Below are 2,296 nucleotides of genomic sequence, written 5' to 3'. Positions count from 1 at the left end.
TGCATAGTAGATGTGGATACATGGTTGTATGCTAAACCCCTCTATTTGATCAGTGATATGGGTTAAATCCTTTAAAAGCATATAAGGATCAAAGCAATAGGTGACTCATCTAGCCAAATTTGCAAACACATGAGGAAAAACACAAGTTTTGCTAGTTCATGCCCTACACCATTTGTATGTATCACGATCACGACATGTGTGCTCAAATAACACATGAGGGAAATCACGAGCCATATACACCATCAATAATCAAAAGTCGGAGAAGCAATTGTTGGAAATTTAGGGTTTGTGGTCTACCCCCTATTTCTCTGCGCTTATTCGTGGTGCCGCTCACAAATCGCATCTTTGAGGCTATGGGGTAGGGACCTTCTTATACTGTCTTTCCAAAGAGTCCACCCCTTATACAGATAAGATTTCTAGTCATTACAACTAGTTTCCGGGATAGAGTTTAGATCAAATTATCAACCACGATCATATTTGTCTGTTAACGGATTCTACCTGTTATGTCCCCGGAGCACACACTTGTGAGCAACGCGCCATAATAGATTGTAAATTCCTCTAATTACGTAGATCAACGTTAAGGCTGTAATCTAACTATACGATCTAACTCCTTCCAATCATCAATGTACCCGGGCAACCTTTCCAATATAAATAGTATATTGTATTTCACTGATAATTGACCAGCTTCCTTAAGCATATATTACTTAAGTACATTCCAACAAGTAACAATTCCATGGTAAACATGTAAAGCAATTCCATGTAGAAATACATGTATAATTCCATAATGAGGTATTCCAAATATTGACAATTCCAAGTAATTTGAATATAGTTGCAGGACACATAATTCCAACATCTCCCACTTGTCCAAAACGATCATTTAAATATTTGTAAACCCATAGACATAACATGCTTGCCAAATACCTCCTGACTAAGAGGCTTAGCCAAGGGACCAACAATCATATTAACACTATGTTGAAAACCCACAAAAATATATGGTGATACTTCCCTTCAATATGTTTCCTTGTTGTGACACTTAAGATCACTAGAGACCTTTAGTTTTTTGCCTAATTATTCCAGCATAGTTGTCCTCGGTGCCTTGAGTGTAATTCCACCTTTATAGGTACCTTGAGTATTCTGATTCCTCAAGTAAAATTCCACATCAATTATTTTCCATCACATATATCAATAATATGATTAATTCCACATCGAGTCAATTAGATGATAACCATGTTGAATAAAGTTTTCAAAACCACATAAATATCAAATCCTTTAAGTAAATGAAACTCCATAAGTAACTTATGTTTTGAAATAAATTCCTGACTTCGGTCAGTGAACCTACACCATATCAGTACTTCACAACAACAAAATTGGATATGTGTACCTGGACTTATTTCTTATCTCATAGATACAGTAATAACTTTCTCAATGTGTTTACCTTTAATATATATAAAAAATCAGGCAAGCAACAAGTTCCGATGCACTATCCACAATCTTATATGATGTGTGAGATTCCCTTAGCTGCACGTCTTTCCTTCCACTGCTTGAATGCAGCATAATTGCCGGTAGCTAAGGTATGATAATATAATGAAGATACACACAAATTCTAGTATCATCTATTATTCCATCTTTCTCAGGAGTTCAAATATAGTTCCTCACCGAGGATGATTCCCTTTATCAAAGGTATTTTACCAGATTTGCAATTTTCCATAGAGAAACACTTCAAAATAATTTCTATGTATTTCCACTCCCGAAACATGGGAAGCTCCACAAATTCGTTTGTAGATGACCACCAAGCTTGATTAGGAAACCATATGACCTGATATTCCATTGATGTGAAGCTTGTTATAAGACAATACATTAATATTCAATTAGCAAATCATGTCTTTGGTTCCTCTTTCCCAAAATTCCAGGAGAGAGAGAGAGAGTTTCCACAAAGTATATTTCCCTTTGTGCAAAGAACTGAATGACAAGAGTGACATTATAATATTCCAGTGAGCCAAATCTCCTTAAGTAAATCACTTGCAGACAAAGAGGCTTGCAGTTGTTTGCTATGATATTAAGTTCCCAAAATATGCTCTTCCTCATTTGAGTTACCTTCCCACAATTCTTCCACCCATAGTTGAGAATGATGAAAAAACAAGCCTTCTTTAGAGACTTCTGTTATTCCTCTAAAACTTAGAGTGACTTCCACCAAAAACTCATAACAATTATCCAAATATGACAGTCCAAGCTAATTCCTCCCACTTTTCCTAACCATGTTAGTGTCGGGAGTTTCACTTGTATTCTCGTTTGGCGT

The sequence above is a fragment of the Triticum aestivum genome, chromosome 1A (genome assembly GCF_018294505.1).
Source record: "Triticum aestivum cultivar Chinese Spring chromosome 1A, IWGSC CS RefSeq v2.1, whole genome shotgun sequence".
NCBI lineage: Eukaryota > Viridiplantae > Streptophyta > Magnoliopsida > Poales > Poaceae > Triticum > Triticum aestivum.
This window is presented reverse-complemented; position numbering follows the sequence as displayed.